Below are 11,457 nucleotides of genomic sequence, written 5' to 3'. Positions count from 1 at the left end.
ACACGGTTGCAAAAGACATGATTGGCACCTTCCAGCTCACTCTTGCTAGCAGATGGGCTTGTGGTTTGTGGTTTTTGTATTTCCAACATTTAAAACACTACTGGTTTCCTGAGTCTGGAAGAAGATATGATCTACACTTCATGTAGTAGCTTATCTTTGTGACTGCAGTCCATTTCCTGACCTTTCAACAAACTGTGTGACCTGATAAGTTCAGCTAAACTCATTGTCTTTCGTAACATGCTATTTTCTGACCTATTTCTCGTGCAGAGGCCTGGGCCTGTATTTCTACTGAGGCCTAAAGCTGATTTTAACTAGGAACTTCTGCATAGAAGTTGCAGGCCTGAACTCTGTGTGTGTTTGCACAAAATGTATCCTATTTTTCCCTATATCATCCACCCTCTAGTTGATTCTTCAACTACTTCTCCTAATCTCCCATCATCAAAGGGAATCTCCTCATATATAACACTCTGTTCTAAGACATCTGTGGTGATTTTCCTGACCAAGAATGCTCCTCCCATGCTAGCTGTCATCTTTTTGCAACAGGCTATTATCACCTGAAATACAAGGGGCACATCAAAAGCAATACAACAATTAAAGGCAACAAGGCCTTGAACAACCCCGACATCCAGGACGGCACCCAATCGAACCAGCCCTTGAATCACTCATCCGGAGCCCCCCCCTTTTTGACCATTTTCTTGTGGAGATCATGCAATGTCCGAATGGCCCCGGTCAATGTCCCGTTGTCTGCATCATTGGTTGGCACATACGTGCAGCAGGCGGATCCAATCTTCTTGCACACACCCCCCTCCATGGCCGTCATTAAATCTAGAATGTATCTATGCTGCATCACCATTAATCTAAGGGCACAATGTTCTTCCTTTATGGCATTGAAGCCCTTTTCCGTGGCATGTATGGCCTTCATTAGCTCCCATCTTGTGATCTGGAGCCAGTGGGTGGTTGCTTTCTCCTGAAACAATGGTATAATGCTACCAAAGAACAGCTGGGCATCATTAAAAAGTCTGTATTCTTGCGGAACATCTTTCCAGGTTGTGGTGCCAAAGTACTCAGCATATCGTTTCTTCACGTGGTGATGCAGCAGGGTCGATGGACGGCTCATGGGATGGTCATGTAATGTCTTAATATCCACTCCTGGTATCACCAGGGAGGGGGTGTGCAGTGTGACCAGGGCGCAGAGACCACTCCAGTTCGGGGCTAGCTGTAGGTGGAGCCGGGCCCCACACTGCCAAAACTTGTCCATCAGGCTGGCGGTGCCCCCCTGCATGTCGGCGTTGTCTACGGTGGTATTGCAGTTGAGGTTTCTTCCCACCTTTACTGTCCCATTTCCTCTAAAACAAAGAGAAAATTGTGTTAATTTTATAGCTACCCTAGGGTGTGTGTTAGTTCCTGTCCAGGTATAGCTCTGTATGTTTGCATCCCATATTTGCTGTTGTCCTACTACCTTATCAAATTTTAACGGGCTATTTGTTTTCGTGCCATTCCGCAATGATATAGCTCTACATATGAATGTGGCACCAGTGTGCCATTTATCATTGACAAATACTGATCCTGTAACATTGAGTACTGGCCTAGCTGCGCAGTCAGGGGGCAGAGGTTTGGCTGAATAGTTACTACATTCGGACGATGGATTATACTTTCCTAAAAAGCCCCTCTGTAATATCCATTTCTCCCAAACTGCATAGTTTCTTTTCTGCGCTGCTTTCTTCATTCTTGATACTTCCTTCACTATGTCTTCATTTTCTGTCAGAATTTGTAGGACCCCAGGGGTGGTGTCAAATAAGGTTGTATTGACTCGAGGCGTTGCTGGACTAACATGCATTGGTTGTAGCTGTGCTTTTATTCTACATAAAAAGAGGTGCAAAAGATACTGCGTAACATTCGGGGGTACCTCGTTGGGGTGAAGCTATCACATAACAAGTGGAGCACACATAACAAGTGGTATTAGTTGTAGATTGGCCTATACTATGCATGTGCTAGTACCAACTATTTTCAAGCAGAGCATTGTGGAGAGGGTGATGATCAGTATAATTTTCAACACTTCTACCGCATGCGCATGATATCTAATGTAGAGAAAAAATCAAAATAGACTATGGCTATCATCATCAATATTAACGCACCGAGGAGGAAAAAGAAAAGAAAAGTACATATCTTAAAATAAGTGTCTGTTGAAGCTTTGGAGGGAGGCTTTACTCCAGTTGCTTCTCCTGTTCTCCCCCCTCTTTTTCCTGCTCGGTGTCCGAAAGGATAGATGGCAAGGTGGGTGCCAGGCGAATGTCCCTCAGTTGGTACTATGGCTTATGTCCTTGAAATTTCACTGAAGTAGCTGTGCTGTGAGTTACTGGGAAGGGTCCATTGAATTTGATGTCTTTCCAGGTATGGATAAAGTTCTTTGTATACACTAGAGTTCCAACTGGCAAAGGTGGTCTTTGGTCATCTGCTGGAAGGGCGTTGGCGCGCTTATCTGCTGCCTGGGTGACCTGTTTAGAGAAGAACTTTGCGGCTTTTGTTAGCTGTGCAATATAGTCACACTTTTCAGTTTGAACAACTTCAGGTGCACTTTCAGTTTGCCACTTGTGTCTAGTTGGGGGCACAAATGTACTCATAAGCCCCCCCCCCGTCACTATTTGGTGTGGGGTCAAATGGTGATCTGACCTTGGGGTATTTCTGAGAGCAAATAATGCTAATGAGAGACAGTACAACCAGTTCTTTTTCAAGGTGACACACAGTTTACTCAATTTGTTCTTGAGGAGGCCCTTAAGGCGCTCCAAAATACCATTACTTTGAGGGTGATAAGCTGATGAGAGCCTGTTTGTTATTCCTAGCAAGGTGGTAAGATGGGAAAAGATGTTATTCACAAAGTGTGTGCCATTGTCGGATCTGATCCCTTCGGGACTTCCCCATCTCGGAATAACCTCACGGATCAGAAAAAAAGCAACAGACTTGGCATCACAGGGCACACAAGGACCTGCTTTGATCCACCTTGAAAATGGACAGATTACAACTATGAGGTACCGGTAATGGTTGCATCTGTCAATCATATCAACATAATCAATATGCAACTCTTTGAAGGGTCGTTGTGGTCGGGGTATTGTAGAAGCTATTACCTTGAAGGTGGGACTTGGGGAATACTGCTGACACACGGTGCATGTGTATAAGTACATTGTGATCATCTCATGTAAGTTGGGAAAAAAACAATCCTGGCGTATCTGGAGGGACATGTCTCTGGTAGTGTGTGATGGAAAATGTAGCTGGTTCAAGGCTATAAGTAGCAGCATGACAGGCTTCCCTGTGGATATCTGTCTGTATATTAAATCTGTACCGTCTGTGTGCATCCCCTAGATTCCCACAACTGCTTTTCATGGTCTGGAGCATTTTCCTGTATCTCTCTTAGATGTAGGTGAGCTGTTTCTGTATAATGACTAGAAGGGTCCAGGGGATCATAAGATGCATCTGTGTTGCTAGCTGCTGTGTCAGTCGTTAATAGAATTGTGGCAGGTATATTGTTTAGAGGGAGTTTGGCTGCTTCCTAGGCTGCCCAGTCAGCCAAGGCATTTCCACGGGATACAAAGTCTTGAGAATTTGTGTGAGCTGCGCACATTACTACAGCGACTGCATGAGATAGAGCTAGGGCTACAATCTCGTCTTTTAAAAGAGGGCGATGCATGACAGGACTTCCATTGGATTTTAGGAATCCCCGTCTGCTCCACCATATAATCCTGGAATGCACTATTGTAGTGATGTAGGCGGAATCAGAATACACTATAATTGTTTCACCTTCACCCTGTTTGAGGGGCCGCCACCAGTGCTACTAGCTCAGCAGCTTGAGCAGAATAATGGGATAGCAAAGTTATCTGTTCTGTTATCTGCAAAGTATCTGAAGAATCATGCTGCATGACTCTGACCACTGGTGCCCCTATCTGTCGTATTCCTGTGTCCTGATCTATTGTGGAAGATCCATTTACAAAATATACAATGCTACCTGGAATAGGGTCTTCTCTCGCTTGGCTACACACATCTGGAGTATATGTTGCACAGTCATGGGGGTCACTATCTGCACCTTCAATAGGGCGTGCATAGAAAGTAGTAGGGTTGACTGTATGACACTTGACTACCTTGAGAGATGGTAGTGATAAAATTATCTCAGCCTGATACTCTCTGTATTGTTAGTGTCGTCTTAGCCTTCTGAATTATTGCAAACACTGCATGTTCTGCATGCAGCGTCAGAGGTGAACACATGACAACGGGGGCACTTTTCTCAACCGCAAAGGCTGCTGTTGCCAAAGCTTGCTCACAGGGGTAATGGCCTTTCATAACAGGATCAAGTAGGCCACTAAAGTACGCAATTGGTTTGTGGCCTAAAGGATACTTTTGGGTGAGGACAGCCGTCATCACCTGGCCATTGCAGTGGCAAAAAGGAAAAACTCTTTAGTGTAGTCTGGTGTTCCTAACACTGGTGCATTTGTTATCTCTGTCTTTAGTTTGTGAAATGTTTCTCGCATTTCTGCAGTCCATGTTATTCAGTCTTTCTGTGTCTTTGCCTGTTTGATGACTGCGAGCAAAGGGGCTATCAGGGTGCTATAGTCAAAAACCCATTGTCTGACATAGTTGCATAGGCCCAAAAAGATTTTCATTCCCTTCACTTCCTTGACCCGGTGTTCTCTAGTTTAGATGACCTTAGAGGGATTGACCCCATTCCATTTCCATGGTCGGATCACCTCCTGGTGTCCCTTTCCTGGTCACCACAGGTTATCAGACCTACCACTCAAGCTACCTGGACCCAGGGTAGCTCATAGACCAAGCTCCCCTTGGAGAAATGGACCCAGGAATTGGAAAGGACCAGACCTATCTTAAACCCGTGCCCAGTTAAAGCCAATGAGGAGTTTCTCAGCTGGATAGGAGATTCACTTGACTCTGTCCTTCCAAAGACCAGGATAAAAAAGACAGTTGGGCCCCACAACTCCCCATGGTTTTCCCCTGAACTGCGCACCTTAAAGCAGCGCTGCAAGGTCAAGGAAAGACAGTGGAGGAGAACCGCTAACTCGCCCAAAGAAACCTTTACTGTTATCAGAAAATTACTTAAAGCCCCTCCCCACGAATAGCTCCGGACATTTCTGGTCAACGGTGCAACAAACTGGCCGAATATTTTACTACTAAGGTTCAGCATATCCTGGAATCCCTGCCATATAAGGATGATGATGGCAAGTCCTCACACATACAGATGGACTCCCACTCCGGTCCCTCGGAACACACTCTTGAGGTCTTTCCCCCTTTATCCCAGGAAACTCTTCTCACCCTGTTGTCTTCGGTAAAGAACGGATCTCCTAGCGATCCTGCTCCACTTAATATTTTGAAACAGGTTGCCTCAATTATAGCCCCCAACATGACAAATCTGATTAACACTTCACTGTCCACAGGAATAGTCCCCACTAAATGGAAAGGGGCTATGGTAAAAGCCCTACTTAAAAAAAAACAATCTGGACCCGGCAGATCAGGGCAACTACCGCCCCATATCCCTTCTGCCTGGAATAGGCAAGGTAGCAGAGAAACACGTTAATCAGATCCTCTCCAGATTCCTTGAAACACACAACCTGCTTCACCCCTATCAAACAGGGTTCCGACTGCACCAGAGTACCGAAACGTGCTGCTAGCAGTGGTGGAGGAGAGCAGGAAAATTCTCGACTCAGGAGGTTCGAAAGCTATCCTACTCCTAGACCTGAGCGCAGCATTTGACACGGTGAATCATATGATTCTGACCCAGCGTCTCAGGAGTATAGGAGTTGCTGGCACAGTGCTTCAATGGTTGTGCTCTTTCTTGGAGGGTAGAACCTTTCAGGTATATGAGGAGAATACTGAATCTAAACCCTCCTCTCTGCTGAGTGGAGTGCCACAGGGCTCGTTGCTTGGCCCTACCCTTGTTAATGTTTATATGGCCCCTCTGGCTGTCATTGTAGCCCCCTCTGGAATTCGGAGGATTACCTATGATGACACGCAACTGGTGGTTGGGTTAAACCAAACAGATCAAAAAACGAATGCCCTCTATACCTGTCTAGAGGACATTTCAAACTGGATGGATGCGTCCCAGCTCAAGCTTAATGGTGGTAAAACCGAGATCATGCTATTGGGCAACCCCCTTAGTCTTAAGTCCAGTTCCATGTGGCCTGCGAGCATGGGTCCAGCTCTGGTACCGAAGTAAAAAATTAAGAGCCTGGGCATATGAATGGACCAGGACCTGAGCTTTAGGACTCAGGCCAGGAAGACGGCAGCCCTCTGCTATGGCCTGCTTAGAATGGCCCATAAAGTTCTGCCCCTTCTTCCCTCCCAAGCAAAAAAAGTACTAGTCCAATCACTCAAACTCTCTAGATTGGACTACGGGAACGCGTTGTATTTGGGCGCCCCCACTTCAATAGTTGCTAAACTTGTCAGTTCAAAACAGCGCCGCCAGACTTCTGACTGGAGCCGCCAACAGACAATATGCAAAACCCGCTCTCCGTTCCCTCCATTGGCTCCCAGCACAGGAACGTATTGTTGCAGGGATTCTGCTCATGCACAGAACTATGCGCAGGAAACCAGGACCTCAGTGATTTGTGGTGTACCAAAAACTCACCTCAGAACCCAGAACCCCTATCTGACCAGCATCAGTGTCCCATTCGTTATCCGTATTATCTCGGAGGTCCCAATGTATAGACAACCCAGAACAAGCGACTTAGAGTATTTTCAGGAATTGTGGGAATCAGAAATACCTGTTCGCTATTATACATATATCAATCCACAACAAAGTAATCAGAGACACGGTAAAGTTTAAAAGGTTTATTTTATAAACTACGTGTCCTAAGATGCAGTACTTTGGTTAACGTAAGCAGACACATGATTATAATTAAAACCATCAGCATTGTTACAATACCATAGAAAATGAAAGGAGAAATCATAGTATAAATGACAGTGGAATACAGCCACCTTCCTTTCGCTAGTAAACTAATATTATTAGACTAGTAGTAGGTCTCTAGGCTTGAATGGGGAACCCCATACCGTAAAGATCAGCTTTATGTGGATCACATCACAGGATCAGCTTTGCTCTGCGCCTGGAAATGTTCTTCTCCAGAATGTTTTTCAAACGCATGCAAACTGTAATATTAAAGGCTCTCGACATTCAGGTATTTGCAGCTGTGTGCATATTATGACTAGAGAGTGGGCTGATCAACCTGGATTCAAAAACATACATTGTCTGGCTGCTCAAAGTGTTTTGCACACAATGTTCAGACCAAGGTCGCAGTGCACATCTAGGGAGGTGAACAACAGACAGTTCTCATGTGAAGAAAAGGCAAGCAAGCAGTTCTCAAATAATAACATGTATCTGCAGTGTCGTGTGCAAAAGCAGCAAAAGTGGCAAGATGGCTTTCTAAAAGCTAACGCGCTTATGCTAACATAGCAATGTATGCTTCTAAACCGCTACCTTCACTACAGTAATAGATTCAAGGCCTTATGCCTGGCACATAAGTCAATGCAGGGGATATGCCCTCTTATTAACGCATCCATGATATGCCCTTATAAAGCAAATAGGAAACTTCGGTCAGATGACCTGTATCTGGCAGTGATCCCTAGGATCAAGAGGTCCAGAAGCGGCGGCCGGCTTTTTTCCTATAATGCCTCCAAACTCTGGAACTCTCTGCCTCTACATTTTTGCACAGTCCTTAATCATCTGGCTTTTCGTAAACAACTGAAGACCGCTCTGTTTCCTAGCTTTCTGTTTCCTCCGTGTCAGTTCTCAGCGCTGGGACGCTTCTGGGTAGCCATGCGCTCTGCAAATGTCTTTCCATTCCATTCCATTCCCTTCCACTGTCTCAGGCTCAGTCATCTGTCTAATTGACGCCTCTCTTTGAGGTGTAACTGTGCGGCCTGAGGCTGATAGCAATTGTCCCACATAATGGACTTCTTCCTGGCAATATTGTAATTTGACTCTGTCTACTTTGTAGCCTCGTTGGGCGAGGGTGAAAAGCAGAGACACAGTATCTTTTCTGCACTGTTCTTCTGTGGCACTACAAATTGGTAAGTCATCACCATACTGCAGTATTGTGCTGTCACTTTGAAAATTAGCGAGGTCATTCTTGACTACTGTATTGAAGACACTAGGGGACTCACAGTACCCTTGAGGTAAACGAAAATGGAGGTACTGGGAGCCACAAAATGAGAATGCAATCAAGTAATGACTATCTGGGTGTAGTGGAATGCTAAAGAATGCATTTTTCAAGTCTCTGTCTGAGAAGTATTTAGCATCGTTGGGTATGTTTGTCAGGATAATGGAAGGGTCAGGTACTACAGGGAATTCCGGTATCACTATGTCATTAAGGGGGCGCAGGTCTTGAATCATGCGCCATGAATTAGCCTTGGCCTTCCTGGTAAATCAGGGTGTTGCAGGGGGATACTCCTGGGTATATGACTCCCTGCTCTACCAATGTCTGTATAACTGGGGCGATGCCCTCCTCTGCTTCTTTGGATAGTGGGTATTGCCTTACCCTTGGTAGTATTGCTCTTTCCTTCAAGGTTATTCTGAATGGGACTGTTGTGTGGACGAGGACCACATCGTGGGGGCCTCTTGTCCACAAATGAGAGGGTACCTGCACAAGGTCATTGTCCTTAATAGGACCAGAAACAGTCTTTGGTATTGCAGACTTTGTTTCCAGCATAGTACGCAATGGAATACTGTCTTGAAAAACTAACACTGATCTTGTGGGGTCATCGGTAAACAACTGATATATCTTTTACATTTATATTGGGGTCATGAAAGGTGACACAAGCCCACATCATACAGGTGTAATCACTGACCATCACCATCCCCCAGGTGGAAGATATCTCCACAGTTTCCACCTCCAGTATGAGATCTTTACCTGAAACTTCAGAATTTAGCTTTTCTGACTAGGGGCTCTGGCGGCGGAACAGAAAGTTCCTTGGCAATTCAACTAGCTTTCCTGTTAGTTCTGGTGTCTCTGCTATGATAGTATACACTGCTCTAGTAGAGGCTGGAATGTCTATAGGCCTAGCTCTGGTTTGGTCACCATCTGGGTGGTGAGTGACCACTGTCATGATACATGTGCAAGACATTCCTGGTGTTGAGCAAATCATTGTCCCATCCTCCTCAAAGTGGATGGACATGTTTAATTTTGCCATAAGATCACGTCCTAACAAGTTTGCTGGGGCTGTGGGGGAGAATAAGAGACTGATGTTAACGTACCTCCCCCCTATTTCCATCTCCACAGGTTTGGTGAATGGAACCCTCATCACTTCCCCGGAGAACCCCTGTTTGTCCATTGATGAATTTGACAGCGGCAGTCCTCTCTCACGGATACAGGACCTAGTGGCCCCAGTATCAATGAGAAAGCTGTATTCCCTGTCATTTATGGCTACCGTCACAGTAGGTTCCTCGTCTGGCCTGTGAGTTATCGATAGTACTGGACACATGAGACTACTCCGTGGGCACCTTCATTGAGCTTATCCTCCCACATAATTTTGCTGAAAGGGGTTTCCTCTTCTGACCGTTACCCCACCTTGTAAGGTCTGGTGTTGTACAGTGGGCTGCACTGCCTATTGCTGCCCATACTGTATTTGGGGCATGTGTTGTTGCACCTGTTGGGGCTCGAACTGTTGTTGAGGCTGCATTTGGAGCTGTGGAAGATATATCACTTGGGGGCTCATGGCAGGCTGTGTCACAGAGCGACCAGGAGGTACCATTTGTTTGCCATATATTGCCCCTGCCTGTTCGTTGTTCTTTTTGGTCCTACATTCTCTAATGAAATGTCCTGGCATCTTACAGTAGTGGCATGTTTGCCCGCCCCGAATGTGTTTTGCCTATTTCCCCCACACCTTCCTCGCCCTCCTTGCCCATTTTATTTTTTAAAATTTATTTATTGAGTTTTATATAGCGCTGGCTAGACCCGGAGGTATCAGAGTGCTTTACATGAGGAAGAAACAGTTTCAGAACATGGTTACAAAGTTACATCAGTTACTGGAGCGTAGTTACAGGAATTACATGTGTACAAAAGCATAGCATAAACATGAGGAAACAATAGGAAAGGGGAGAGAAGAATAGGGGAGAGAGGGAAGGAATAGGGGAGGTAGAGGAGAATAAGGGAGGGAGGAGGAGGGGGAGGGTATAGGAGGCACTACAGAGAGACGAGGAAAAACAGTGTCCGACGTCCGGCTGGGTAGGTGACCACCGTTGGCTGAACCAGAGCCAAACTCCTCTATAGCTGCATCGGACAGCTCCACAGTTTCTATGCTGAGCAAAGTTGTATCTTTTCAGTGTAGGTATTAAAAAATATTTTGATTAAATACAGTACAATTTGCTGAAAGATTCGAAATATAAAAATACCTGGTCAGAGACCCCATCACAATGACAAACACACAAAGTGGTAATACCAACCCAGTGGGAAACAGATTTGGGAATTAATAATTCCAATCCAACAACAAGCAAGGAGTGTCCTATTAACACACACAGCCACTTTCGATGAATCGAGTTCAGTTCTCAGGCATGACTTCAGCATGATATAAGGTCTAAAGAGTGGTTTGAGTAATTCCACATCTTCATCTTCCAAATATCTATTGTTCAGGAACTGGGCCGTTAAATTGTACATATCCTATTTACGAATATTAACTGGGACTTTGAATTGACTTGCTTTCCCCAGGACCTCTAAAACATCTTTAATGTAGGACAACCAGTAAATTTTTAAGCGCTCCTTACAGCCTAGACAATCCTCCTGACAAGCAGAGGAGGAAGTTAGGTTTGAGAGCACTATAGGTTAAGTAGAAAGTAAATTATATAAGAAACATACTATCAATCATTGTGATAGTTATCAACTGACAAAAAGATTAATTTGGATGTGCATGTAATTTCTGACAGACTGCTGCTTAGGTGTTTGTGTGTCAAGATCCTCGATGACAGATTGATTAAAAGTAACAAGATGATTGGATCAAACTAAGATTGATTGACGGTGACAAGGGGATTGGACCGAACTGAGAGCCTGGGTGATAATGGGGCTTATTTAATGGAATCTTTGATTGAAGAAGACCAAGCTCTTCATGGCTTATAAAAGTGGAAGGCACAACACAACCATTGATTGTCTTCAAGTTGTAAAATGATTGATATAAAATTTCTTCTAATACAAAGTAACCATCACACACATAAAACCGCATGGCAGCATAATATCATTAAAGACAGTCAGTAGTATAAAAATAAAATAAAAGTTGCTGCTAAAAACTACAGGTAAGACACTAAGTTGTAGAAAAAAGTGCCCCAAAGGATAAGTACAGTTCAGTGTAGCAACTGTCAATTATCAATGGTCGATATCAGGTCATCAGGATCGGGGTCCGTATTATTGCAGGGGCAGAGTACACAGATTTTGCTGAAATGGTACTTCGTGGATAGGCCGTTGTTTTAGTCACCTTTGC

At 44.8% G+C, this 11,457-nt stretch overlaps 2 pseudogenes; both read right to left on the bottom strand.

The window, feature by feature from the left end:
- Positions 1 to 383: 383 nt before the first annotated feature.
- LOC146810539 (syncytin-2-like) lies at positions 384 to 3,165 on the bottom strand (annotated as a pseudogene).
- A 330-nt stretch (positions 3,166 to 3,495) lies between these two features.
- Positions 3,496 to 4,407, bottom strand: LOC146810538 (uncharacterized; annotated as a pseudogene).
- Positions 4,408 to 11,457: the final 7,050 nt, after the last annotated feature.

This window comes from Triturus cristatus, chromosome 7, assembly GCF_964204655.1.
Source record: "Triturus cristatus chromosome 7, aTriCri1.1, whole genome shotgun sequence".
NCBI lineage: Eukaryota > Metazoa > Chordata > Amphibia > Caudata > Salamandridae > Triturus > Triturus cristatus.
The sequence above is the reverse complement of the archived record's forward strand: the minus strand, read 5'-3'. Positions and strand labels throughout refer to the sequence as shown.